A 13,159-nucleotide genomic window follows, 5' to 3' on the forward strand; every position below is an offset into this window, starting at 1 on the left:
GATTGTGCTCGCGACCGAACTTCTTGTTGCAGTTGAAGCAGAGTCCCTGGCGGTGGCGTTCCTCCATCTCCGGCGCGGACAGGCGGCGAACCGGCCGGCCCTCCACCGTGACCATGTTTGCTGGGTTGGCTGCTGGTGGCGAAGGTGCCTGCAGGGTGAGCTGCCGCTGAGGCGCTGGGAGCAGGGCCCGCTGCGGGTGGGGTTACGAGCACCGTGGCGTACTGATCGTGCATCTCCAGCTTCCGCGCGATGCTCATCGCGACCGTGAGGGACTAGGGATTGTGAATCTCCACATCCATGCTTAGCGGAGGCTGCAGCCCCGCTATGAAGATCTGCACCCGCTGCTCCTCGTCAAGGTGGCCTGCTCGAGGAAGGAGCGCCTCGAAACGATCCTGGTACTCGATGACGGAGCTCGTGCGGCGACACGCCATGAGTTCGCCTAGGGGGTTGGATCGCAGGGAAGGTCCGAACCGCAGGTGGAGCAGCTCGATGAAGTGGCGCCACCGTGGTGTGCCTTCGTCCTGCTGAACCATGATGTACCACATTTGTGCAGCGTCCTCCAAATTGTAGGAAGCCATCCACACCTTCTCCTCCTCCGCAATTCTCTGCCGGTGAAAATATGATTCACAACGATTGATAAAGGCCAATGGATCAGACTTGCCATCATAGTGGGGGAAGTCCATCTTCTGGAAACACAGCGGGCGATCGTTGTGGTGCTCACCGGAGCCGGTTCCCTTATGGCCGGATGATGAAGCAGCCGCTGGAGATGCTTGCTGAATGGAGTCCACCTTGGCTGTCAGGTTCTTGACGGTCTTGGCGAGGTTGGCGACGATGGTGGCTAGTTCAGCAGCGGTCGGCTCGGCCATGGCTGATGTCACCGATCCGGTTGGAGATGGTGGTGCGTGCGTGGTGAGGGTCAGTGGCGGGGTGGTGGAGGTGGATGAGGATCGTCTGGATGATGATACCAGGTTGTCAAGGACGTTCAGGCCCAAGACAGGAGGTCCTCGGCTACGGAGTTCGTAACTGGAGTTGGTACTGGCACTGGGGTTTTTCTCCAGGATGCCCAATGGTGAAGAGGTGAGATTAAGACAACATAGGAAGATTAGGGAATTGGTTTCTCATTTTTCTCCCCCCTTCACGTCTGATTACAACCACTATATATAGGCTCTTAGGCTCATTCAAAGATAGGAATTGAAAGCTATAAATCCCCTAAACTTAGCCTTCCTTGCATGGTGCTCTCCTTGATTTGCTCTGGGCGCCATCTGAGGGCAGTCACCATGCGCCTAGGCCTTGCTGGAACCATCAGTGGCCCTGGTCTTGCGCTGCCTGCGGGAGTAATGGCTCCCCCACATGACAGACTTCTTGTATATGTCACTGAAATCAACATCTAGAGTCTGTTCCTGAGAAATTGTTGTCACTTTCAACATCCATGTTGCTGCATTATAACCATCTCCAATTTTGCTGACTCCTTGTATCCCCTAAAAATGTCAAACCGTATGAATCATTAGTAATTAGTTTTTTTAGAGAACAGGATGGACAGGAGGACTGCCCCTACTGAGATGCATTAATAAAACTAAACAAAAGCAGTACAAATCCAACACAAGGTCTCAAGAGACAAAAAAGGAAACAAAAAAAGATAAGACAAATTAGTTATCTTTTCCCCTAAAAATGTGGAACCATGAGAAATTATTATTTACTATACATCAAAACTGATTACAGGTTCTACAGTGGTGCAAAAAATATGGAACGCCCATTGGTAGAGATTGAACGGTGGAAAAATAGAAGGTACTAAAAGAAAAGTGATGGAAAGTACCAAATAAGTGGGGACAGTTCTATAAAATGCGTAGGACCAGTACCTATATTAATATTTTCTAAAGATAAAGGGTAACTAGGTAAGTTCATTGCATATTTCGTAGGACTAGTCTGCATTATATCTGCTATGGTTTAGACGCTTTGGGCCACCAAGACGCATGCTTTTTCGCTTTCTTTTTTTCCTGCTGTCTCTCTTCTTCCATAGGTGGGACACTTTATTTTCTTTTTGTCTTGGGGAAAATTTACTGTTATGCCCTTAAGCCCAAAATTTTAATTTTACTAATGTTCTTTCCAACCACAGTATTAAAAGTTCGAAAACCGATACAACCAAGAGTCTTAACATTCTAGATTTTGTTTTGCATAGTATTTATGCATGTATCAATTTAATCATCAGAATTTATGGAAAGATTACAAGAAACTCGAGTACCATACCCCCTCTGGGCTTCAGTGTATGAAAGGTTAACTTAGTTGAATTCTCATCAGTTTTCATTCACGATTCCAGCACACATGGTGAAGACCAGAGTTCTACCATTAGTAATGATATTATAGTGGTAACAATATCCACAATATACAACTGGAGTAAAAGAACCATGAATTTATTTGGTATTATTGTGGTAGTTATCTTTTGATTAGATGGCTGTAGTATAAGATATGATATATATTGTATTTTATACACTGAAGTATTACCAACAAATCATTTTATTCGAGCAAATCAGCCTACAAGGCGTTTTTTACTGGGACCATCATTTTTGCACCTTGGAAGCGGGTTTGGAAATCTTGGGCCCCTTTATGTTGCAAATTTTATTTGGTTGGCAATTAAGGGCCACTGTTGGACAGCTGACCGCCTTGCAAAAAGAGGACTTCCTCACCCGTCTGTTTGTCCCGTATGTGATCAAGCTGATGAAACAATACAGCATACCCTGGTTGCTTTTGTTTTCGCAAGGCAGGTTTGGACAGCTATCTTTCATGTGTTGGGCTTGCTTCCCCTTGCACGGTTGCACCGAAGCTAGAGGATTCTCGTTTTTCTAGCTGGTGGTGCAAAACAATCAAGGCTGCTCCAAAAGAGATGAAGGACTGAATTCACTCATCGTACTGGTTGCCTGGGAGTTGTGGAAGTATAGGAATGCTTGTGTCTTTGAGGGTGCTAGTCCCTGTGTTCAAAGAGTTTTATCTTTAGTTTTGTATGTTATGGTGTTGGGCTGGAGCTAAGGCTCTGCAACAGCTTCTTAGTAGCTTGCTACCTTTAGCTGTTTAGGCGTTTGTTGGGCAGTGGTCGTCTGTTTTTCTTAGTGTGTGGCGCTAAGAGTCCTTTATTTGGTTCTTGGGGGAGCAGGCTCCGCCTCTTCTCCATTATTTTTATTCTCATCTTAATGAAACGATACGCAGCTCACCTGCGTCATTCCAGAAAAGAAAGTACTACCAATAACTAACGATCCACTATATGTGGTACCCAGGTCAGGCTGCTAAAGGCATAGTTTGACACCTACAAACAGACTCTTGATTACCGTGTACATGCACAGCATAGGCTACAACCAGAAAAATTGTAACCCACACAAATATTTTTGGTTTCCAGTAGCGAGGATACAGTCTATTAAGTATTAACTATAATTTCAATGCCCACCTTTATAAGGATTATGATGTACGGTCCAATTTAGTTTCAAATGTACTTCTATTCATACATTCTTTATATGGTACAGTACCAAAAATCATCAGATTATCATGTCTATATTGAACCGGAGACCTTGACACAAACAGCATAAAAGATTAGATAATCAATATCTCTACATTTGTTCTGATTAATATGAAATTTTTAGCCTTTACACCTTTTATCCTTGATTAATGTGTGAATTTCTAGGCACCCTAGGATTTAAGTAAGGCCTTCTAGGAGACTAGTTAGTTATTAAGAAAAATAGATGATATCATTGACAAACCCACTGAAATTACATCAGGAATATATAGGCTCCGCAATGTAACTTTACCTCCAAATACTTTATAAGTTCAGAAGAATGATGGCCTAATGGACCAACATAGATCTCTTCTCCACGCTTCATTAGGAAAAGCTGCAAGCATTCATGAACAATGTTTTAGTTAAGGAAAAGTTGCAACCAAATGAGTTTTAGAAAGCTACATCAAGATTTTGGAGACTTGCATAGGAAATCTCTAAAAGACCCTTTCTATTTTCGGGCGCGAATGTAATTTCTGAGTTGTGTTGGGTTGTGTGTGGCGTGTGTTGTAGGGCTCTGGCACCTTTCTTTCTTCTTAATATAATGCAACACAGGAGCGGATCTACAGGGAGGGCTGGGGGGCTCCAGCCCCCCTACAATTGGTGCATCAATGGAAATATGGGGAGGATGAGGGAGAAGAAGAGGTGGAGGAAAGAAAAAAATGGAGAGAGAGAGAAAGAAGAAGAGACCAGCTCCCTTCAATCCTGTTCTGCATCCGCCACTAATGAAGCGCAGCTCTCCTGTGTTTTCGAGGAAAAAATCTCTAAAAGATAAAGAGAAGTACAGAAAGTATTCCTAGGTGAAATCACACCCGCCTCGTCGAATGCTTCAAATATATCAATGCTCCGCTGCATCTACAGTGCTGCTCGGGCATCAAGCCCAGAGGTTGGTTCGTCCATAAAAATAATTGATGGATTTGCAACGAGCTCCACAACAATGGTCAGCCTCTTCCTGTGCTCAGTCGACAGACCGTCCACTCCAGGACGTCCAACTAAAGCATCTCTTATTTGGTTGAGCTCCACAAGGTGCATGACCTCCTCAATGAACATCGGCATACACAAAGGTAAGTGAAGCCTACCACGTATATTGAAAGGTGCTGCAGAGTATAACTATTTAATTTGAATGACCTTTCTTTTGTCTGGATCAACAGTTGAGGGAAGGCAGAGCCACGCTGAAAAAACCAACGACTCATAGACTGTCACAAGAGGTGAGTGGATATCATTTTGTTCACAATATCCTGATACACGCGTAAATGTCTCTTGTTTCTTCGGAAATCCTGCAATTCTGATATTTCCTTCAATATACCCACCAGTCTTTCTCCCTGCCAACACATCCATCAAAGTGGTTTTACCAGCACCACTCACACCCATCAGTGCGGTCAGCACTCCTGGTCTGAAAGATCCACTCACACCTTTGAGGTGTTCCAACCGGTTCTCGTTTATGCCATGTACTTTCATTTCCTGAATGTTGATTTTGTGTGGAAGATACTTAGAGGGTTATGATGAATGGCTCAATGTTAACAACATAAGATGAATTATTTTCTATCTTGTTGGGTTAAAGTCTTATAGCTACCTGTGGCATGTCAACAAAATATCTGATGTTGTCAAAAGTGAGCGAAAGAGGGGCAAAGGAGAGGACCATCCCTCTTTTCATAGAGCCAGAATCATCTTCATCACTTGCAGAATTTCTGACTGCTGCTTGATGTGTACTATCTCCAGACCCCAAAATATTACCGTTCAAGTCAGCATCCATTTCATTCAGTACCTCTTCAGATATAGATGCATGTGACTAGCCATAAGCTGCAAAATAAGATGGAACCATATATGTCCGGTCTCAGGTGAAGAATTTTTCTAAAACAAGAATGGTCCATAGAAACTCACGCTCAAGGAATCTAAGGGCAAGTGTGAAGAGAGTGTTGAAGAGCAAGGTGAATCCAAGCATTGCACCAAATCCTATCCAATACCACTTGGCATCTGGAAAGAATCCACAGGACTTGAGGATTTGCACGCAAGGGTCTCATTGGAGATGGAGTTATTCACAATTTTATCCCAGCTGTGACCCAAGAACTCGTTCACTGCGATTGCATTTTGCACATACATCAACGGGAAAATCCAGTAGCCCCAAATCCACCATTTCTTCACATTATGGGTGTGTTTAGTTCGCGAAATTTGGGAATTTGGCTACTGTAGCACTTTCGTTTTTATTTGGCAATTAGTGTTCAATCATGGACTAATTAGGCTCAAAACGTTCGTCTCGCGATTTTCAACCAAACTGTGTAATTAGTTTTTTTTTCGTCTACATTCAATGCTCCATGCACGTATCGCAAGATTCGATGTGATGGCTACTGTAGTACTTTTTGAGAAACTTTTTGGGAACTAAACACAGCCTATCTGCCATTTCAAAGAGAAGCAATCACTTTCATTTTGAAAAGCTTCTTTGAAGAAAAAAGAAAAATAGAACAAACAAACAAAAAAAACTGTCCAAAGGTAAACAAGTTGATTATTTACCTCTCGATAAAAGAAATCCACCAAGAACCATAATGACAAGAATCACGAACATTGATAAGACATTTGAAACTATCATGTTCCTTGCTGCCCCTCCAATGAATCGGAAGAGAGACGCTGCCATCTGATTTGCTCTGCTAACAGGAGAAGATATTGCTTGAAGAACCTAAAGCCAAAAACTGCGGTTTAAATATAGTTGTCGAGGAAAAACTATGATAAATAAAGATACCCTATAGTATTATCTGATACATTTCTTCAGAAGCATTCATAAAATTCATAAGTATGCTAGAATTATTCCCAAGCAGTGTTTTAAAAGGTGGTGCTTGACAGCATCTTAGTACAGGGCAGAGTAGCACTGCTGCATCTAATACCTAGCTAGGTGTTACATCTAAGCATTCTCCTGCATAAATGAGCGGCATCTTTGGTCTATTTAGGAAGGTGAAAGATGAACCATAGTCTTGGAAATCATATATCTATTGCATGCCAAATTTCTTTCATTAAACTTTCTCCAATTAGAATGACACTACACTGGCTTCCTAGAAAAGGTGAACCCCACAAAGCGCTTGGTGGAGCCCGACTGCCAGCCTGCATAATGCCTTACTTTTTATTTATTTTTTTTCTTAAATACAAAAACATGTAACCTTCATATTGTTTGAACCCACACTATAACTAATCTAGAACCAATTGATGTTAGTCAAAATATAAGTCTAATAAAAAAATACTATTCTTATTATACACTCGGAGTGAATGATATTGGACAGTTATATCTAGAGAGGTAGAAGTCCATGCATGCCAAAAGATCTATAGGGTTTTAAAAAAAAAGAATAGAGATGTCAGAAGAATATGCCAAGCAATTTCACTACAAATAGGTTTAGACATCATCACCTGGCTACACTTGGGTCAAACCCAATGACGTAGAATGCCACAAAAACAAATGTGCCAACCTCAATAAACGAGATAGGGACCATGAGGATCCATGAAGGAATAGTGTATGCCCATGCCGGATAAAAGCGGAGGTTCCTCTGTTTGAAGAACACAGGCAATCTGAAGATGGTCAAACCAAGTTCACTCATGCCATTGAACACGACCACCATCACTACGATGATAAGCGTCCCCAGGTAGATGCCCCCGTCAGTGACTGAGTCAAGATGCATCTTTGGACGGATGAAGAGGGTCAGCTACCATGTGAAAAAAACAAGAAGATAGTTAGCTATATTGTTGTAACTTCTAAACATATTCCAAACAATTTGTTTTGACCTGGTCCTAGTCACCTGGAAGGCTCTAAAGATGTAAACAAAGGAGTTCCTCTTTAGGAGAAGGATTTCTCGGTCGAAATTTGCCTTGAGTAGCTCCTTGGCACTGACGCCATACCTTGAGGTTGTCAGCGCAGCTGGATGGCTCTTGCTCTTGTCAAACGGAATGGCAAGCTCACTTGTTATGGCTCTGCCAGTGCAAAATGATTGGAAGGAGCATGATAGTTGCTTCACAGACACGTATTGGTAGGGCTCCTCAAGCCGTGCCCAGTACTGCTTCTGATCTTTCCTCGAGGTAACCTGCTCAATATTTGCATTTTCACAAAAGGATACTATATCACAGATCAAATATTGTTATTTGTGGAGATAGTTAATGGAGGAACTATACGTACTTCTTGCAAGAAGTCAGCAATGCCCTTCCTCTCAGGGCACTTGAACCCCACTGATTCAAAGAATTCGAGAACATCCTCCCGTGGGCCCTGGTACACTATCTGCCCATCTGAGAGCAGTATGATGTCATCAAACAGCTCGTACGTCTCGGGCGCAGGCTGCAGCAAAGATATCACGGCTGTGCCTCCAAGGATGTGGATAAACTGCCTTATTGACTTCACAATCTGGAATGTGGTCGAGCTGTCGAGTCCAGTCGAGATTTCATCCATAAACAACGCCCTTGCTGGCCCAACCAGCATCTCACCTGTATCACGTCCATAAATCAATAGATCTACAAATGTATTTATACATTTAATAATTGGCTTTAGTATATTAACCCAGTAACACGTGCTCTAGCATGGAATAGAATCTTATGTTACATGAAAATCAATATCATGTATACAGTTAATGAAAATTAATTATCTTTGGTGTCTAGTCCGTTCTGTCACCCTGAACTTATTGCTGAATTTTCAAAGACCACCCCACCCTCGAGTACCAGACAAAACACACAAATTAACTCCCAAAATCTGATAAATTATCCGCTAAAAATGTTCAGAGTGATTTCAAAGGTGGCTTGGCTAATGTGACATATATGTGCAACATGGGGCATGTAATTATTTATTGAATATTTAGGATCCTGGATGATCTCAAATGATAAATTGCAACTAAGAAAGTTTTAGATTTCACCGAACACAATTTTGTGGTTGTTTCTCCTTCTGACGTCAATTAAAAAATTCAAAATTTTAAATTTCAAAATCTAATAACTTAAAATGACTATTAGTTCATCCAAATGATCTCAAATAAATAAGTTTTAAAATACAAAATTCTCGATCACGTTAGGAGCAAGAAGTCTGGTATAAACCATGCTATGCCAACATCTGATGTCGTTTGAAAAATTCAAAAATCCGATAAACTAAAATGAACATTTTGGCCTCTATACAATATCAAATAAAAAAAGTTATAGAACTCATAAAGAGCTACAACTTTGGTATACACCGCGAGGTCATCTAAAAAAATTAAAAATTTGAGCTCCCAAATCTACACTACCGGAAACAATAAATATGCCGAGTGTTTTTTGGTTTGCCGAGTGCATTCCATTGGCCACTCGGCAAAGAACTGATTTACCGAGTGTTGCGAAGAAGACACTCGGCATACATATTACACACGGTAAAAAACCCGATTTGCCGAGTGTAGAATATAAGAGACTCGGCAAACAACAAGACGACACTTGGCAATAAATTGACACTCGGCAAAATACTATCACGTGACTGGCAGGTGCGACAGCCGTCTGAGGTCGTGCCGGCCATTAGCAAAAGTGCTACTTTGCCGAGTGTTTTTCCCAGCACTCGGCAAAATGATAATTTTGCCGAGTGTTTTTCTCCAGCACTCGGCAAAATAATAAGTTTACCGAGTGTTTTTCCCAGCACTCGACAAAGCCAAAACTTTTTTTCCTCTACTGCCCTCCAAACTTTTTCTACTATCCACATACAACATGTTGTACTACATGTTAAAATTTGGTATATTTCTGGATCTGTTTGATATATTTAATTAATTTATTGCTTTTAGTGGAATTTTTTGGTATAAGTCAAATTTGAACTGCAAGTGATTCAAATAATAGAATAAAATAAGTGAAAAAATGATATTTATGTTATTGAGTCCATTTTGAGGCCTTGCCCGGGAAATAAAAAGAATTTTTGAATATCTTGTTCACGAAACCCGACCACGAACGTGTGGCCGAATGGTTTTTAAATTCTAAAAAAGCAAACGAAGTCTGAAAATCATGAGATTTATCAAAATCTCATGATATCATACATGGAGGCTGTGATAAAAAATTAAGAAGGTTTCGGACAGTCTATCACGTACGATGTTTACAAACTGAAGTATCTCAGAAGAAGAATCATAGCATAGAGAAGAATCCGGTAAGATTTGGATTCAAAGTGATGGTCGAATTGGGGTTTGACTTTAGAACTTTTTGTATAGGCAACAGAGAACATAGATTGATTCATGTGTAATTTTGGTAAATTTATGGACCTGTTCGATAATTTAAATTTGTTAAGTGCAATTATAGAATTTTAATTGATATACATTGAATTTGAGCTACAACTGCATGAAATAATAAGTTTTTTTTACTCCTGACCTTGAAACTTTTTCTACTCTCTACATGCAACATGTGGTACTCCATGTTAAGATTTGGTGTATTTCTGAATCCGTTTGATATATTTAATTAATTTATTACGTTTAAAGGAATTTTTTGGGTATAAGTCAAATTCGAACCGCAAGTGATTCAAATAATATAATAAAATGAGTAGAAAAATGATATTCATGTTATTGAGTCCCGTGTGAGGCCTTATCCAGGAAATGAAAGAAAATTTTGAACATCTTGTTCACGAAACCCAACCACGAAGGTGTGGCCGAATGGTTTTTAAATTCTTGAAAAAACAAATGAAGTCTGAAAATCATGAGATTTGTCAATATCTCGTGATATCATACGTGGAGGCTGTGGTAAAAAATTAAGAAGGTTTTGGACAATCTGTCACATACGATGTTTACAAACCGAAGTATCTTAAGAAGAAGAATCGTAGCGTAGAGAAGGATTCGGTAAGATTTGGATTTAAAGTGACGGTCAAATTGGGGTTTGACTTCAGAACTTTTTGTATAGGCAATAGAGAACATAGATTGATTCATGTGTAATTTTGATAATTTTTTGGATCCATTCGATAATTTGAATTTGTTAAGTGCAATTATAGAATTTTAATTGATATACATTGAATTTGAGCTACAACTACATGAAATAATATGTTTTTTTCACTCCTGACCTTAAAACTTTTTCTACTCTCCACATACAACATGTGGTACTACATGTTAAGATTTGGTATATTTCTGGATCCGTTTGGTATTAACATGTGGTACATACAACATGTTAAGATGTGGTATTGCATGAAATAATAAGTTTGTTGAGTGCCCATATATGGGCCTAGCTAGGTGCTTCTTATTTTTAAGGTTATTTGTTAACTAGGCCTAATTTGCATTGGAAGTTTGTGAGTGCAGTTTCCAATACGTCCTCGTAGATATCAAACTTGCACAATCACTTGTTGAGGTGTGCCACTCGAAGAGATTGAAGGGAACTTTCTCAGATCAATGACCTACTCATGGTGCTAAGTAAGTGAAGCTAGTAACATATATGTTTCTAATCACATAGGACATTCTAATTTCACCGCCTTTCACACTTTATAGTGTCACGCTGAGTCAAGAAAAATATAGACGAGCACAGGAAGAATCATTTCGAGGCTCATTATATGGAAACACATACCCCTAGAACAGTCAATAGCCAACAACAAATGCGGGTTCTACGTGATGTGGGCAATGCATTAGTACCTCAACGAGAGCACAATGGAAGGAAATAAAATGGTGTGTATGTTTCTCATTTTATGTATATCGGTTAATTCAATAAAACACACTACTGTTTTGTCTAACACTTGTGCATGTTGATGTCATCTTGTTTCAATGATAGCGTGAGAAACTTAAAACCCCAAAAGCTATTAGACTTTGAGATCAAAGAATTACAAGACAAGCTACCATCCTTTGCCATGGACGAGGTCTTGAGTAAAAGAGTATCTTTCAGCATTGATCAAGCAAGGACAAGAGTAGTATAGATCCAGAGATGATAAAACTTCTATCGTAGTATATACATTTTTACTGTAACATATACATTATTGTAACATTTGTAATATAAATCTTGATGGATTTGTGATGTATGTGATGCTTTAAATATCTAGTCCAGTAACCATAGGAAATAAAAATTATATTACACAAAAATAATAAAATAAAATAATGAATAGGCATATGAAAAAATCAAATTAGTGGAAGGTGGTACATACATAAGGCAACAATGATCATAGGGATATCACTGTCGGTTGCTAAGCAAGCCGACAATATTGGTAGTGATCTTGAGGACGATATCATATCATTGCCGGTTTAGGAAAATAACCGACCGTGATGTTTGGTATTAACATGTGGTACATACAACATGCTAAGATGTGGTATTGCATGAAATAATAAGTTTGTCGAGTGCCCGATATATGGCACTCGGCAAATATCCATTTTGCCGAGTGTCAGACCTGGGACACTCGGCAAACCCCTTCACTGCCCCACCCGTGTGCTATAGTGTTTCAAAAATGGGGAAAAAACTAAAACCAACGCTTTGCCGAGTGCTACCTGGGACACTCGGTAGACCGATGCTTTGCCGAGTGCTAGATCTTGGGCACTCGGCAAAGCTTGCACATATCCACCCCTCCGGCCACGCACACACGCACACACTCACACAGACGCCACGCCGCACACATTCACACACCACCGCACCGCGCACCGCACACCCGGCTACTGCACCGTGCCCCCGGCCGGCTGACCACGCCATGCTCTCGGCCGCCCACGTCGCCGGCTGGCCGGACCCTCGAGGAGCAACCCCGCCGCCGTCGCACCCTCGTAGAGCGATGTAACACCCTAAAATTTGCACTCTTTTAAAATAGCTAAATTGATTTATTTACGCAATTATGTGTGCATACAAATGTAGGAAAATAATAATTTTATAAAACTAAAAACAAATATAAGATTAGCTACAAGTGATGCATACATGCTGCTGCATATTATTTTGTGAATGTTTGGAATTGATTAAAGATTTCAAAGAGAATTGAAATTTGAATTTAAAAATGGATTTGGAAAATTGTTAAAAAAAAGGAAAAGAATCATTTTCTCTCCCTCCCTTCTTGATTTTCGGCCTGCAAGCCTTTCCTTCTGCTGGCCCAGGTCCCTCCCGCTGGCCCAACCAGCCGCTGGCCCATCTGCTCCCCGCAGCCTAGCTTGGCCTCCCCCTTGCGCGCTGCGCGGCCCAGCACCTGCACCGGCCCAGCCCCGCTCCGGCCTGACTTTCCGTGGCCGTCCAGCAACCGTCGACGCGCCTCCTTCCCCAGCCGTTGATGCCCGGGCCCCGCCTGTCGGCGCCGTCCCCTTCCTCCCGCGCATTCCGCAACCGCCCGCGCGCGCATCAGCCGAAACCACCGCCCGCGCCCACGTCGTGCGTCGTGGGAGCGCCCCTCCCCGCACTTGGCCTCTTTAAATTGGAGCCCGCACCCGAGCCGCCCCCTGCTGCCTCTCCCCACTCTGTTTTCGCCCTCGCCCACGCCACAGAGGTCGCAACAGCCGCACGGAGGAGCTCCGTCGACCGTCGTCCGCCCGTCCGCGCGGACAACCGTCCCCAAGCCGCCGGCGACATCGTTTTTCCCCACTGTGAGCCTCCCCTCGCTCTCCTCTTTCTCCCCGACCTTTTCCCTTGGCTTTTGGCGGCCTGTATGGCCATTATTGCATGCGCCCGTGAGCTTCGGTCACCGGCCATGGCGGCCACCGCGCCACTCGCGTCCTCCGGCCGCCGTATCGGCTTGCC

At 42.1% G+C, this 13,159-nt stretch overlaps 1 pseudogene; it reads right to left on the bottom strand.

Moving 5' to 3' along the window:
- The window catches only part of LOC136503340 (ABC transporter G family member 36-like), a 52,015-nt pseudogene extending 39,274 nt beyond the window's left edge, over positions 1-12,741 (bottom strand).
- Positions 12,742-13,159: the final 418 nt, after the last annotated feature.

Source organism: Miscanthus floridulus, chromosome 14, assembly GCF_019320115.1.
Source record: "Miscanthus floridulus cultivar M001 chromosome 14, ASM1932011v1, whole genome shotgun sequence".
Lineage (NCBI taxonomy): Eukaryota > Viridiplantae > Streptophyta > Magnoliopsida > Poales > Poaceae > Miscanthus > Miscanthus floridulus.